Raw genomic sequence first — 1,055 nt, forward strand, 5'->3', positions numbered from 1 at the left:
GTTTCTTATTCTTCAATAATTTGGATGATAAATGATGGATATGAGGCTAAGTATATGTATATAATGACCAATTTTCGTCCATGAGGTGATGGAAAATGACCATATCGCCCTTAAAATTTAAGTAAATCCGAATCTATCCATGGTAGACTGTTTTGGTAGGCTAAAGTAAATCGACCATAACTCTTTGCTTCGATAATGGATTTGGGTGAAACCAATTGCATTAGAAAGAATACTCTCAGAGCTTCTCATCGATATATAGAAGCTCACACAGTTTATTTTTTACAAGGAGTTATGATCGTTTAAAGTCGACCCAAAAATCTATTTGGCTGCAGTACTTTTGTGTGCAGAAAATTTCTGCACATTTACTGTTCATTGCGTCCACCGTTTTTAAGTTTCGAACATGCTCGCTTATATCCGATACTCATCTGTTTTCAGAAATCTTTATATCGTTGGAAAGCTAACTCGATAAACTTCGCATAGAAACTTCGACGAGAAAATTCCGGTATAAATAAAGTCGATTCCTATACACGTATAATCAAACTATAGACTTGAAACCATCTCAAAATAATCAATACTCATACTTAAACTCATATACCTAACTTATGATCAATACATATAATCCAACACATATAACCATGGCTAATGCACGTAATTAAGTACGGGGTGTTACAATGATGCTCCTCTTACAGTATTTAAAGTAAACCATTATGAGTATGATCATACTGGTTATACAGATTTTACCTCTCCCAGCAAATGTTCTACATGCAAATGTCAAGACTACAGGGCGAAACATGAGGTAGTGATTAATGTTATTAATGCATTAAATGCTTCTGTAAAGGAATTGACATCTAAGATGGGTAGGACTCATTCCATCAAAGAGGATTTTATTTTTATCTGTTCCATTAGAGATTAGGGCTAAGAAGAGAAGGAGAGTGATTTTCAGGGCATTATCAAGCATCTAAAAAAATAAAATTGCAATTCCTCTGTCTGTGTGTTGCACTGAGCAACGTACAATGTCCAAAGGAGAGCAGCACGAGCTGAAGAAGGTGAATATA

Source organism: Capsicum annuum, chromosome 11 (assembly GCF_002878395.1).
Source record: "Capsicum annuum cultivar UCD-10X-F1 chromosome 11, UCD10Xv1.1, whole genome shotgun sequence".
NCBI classification, from domain to species: Eukaryota; Viridiplantae; Streptophyta; class Magnoliopsida; order Solanales; family Solanaceae; genus Capsicum; species Capsicum annuum.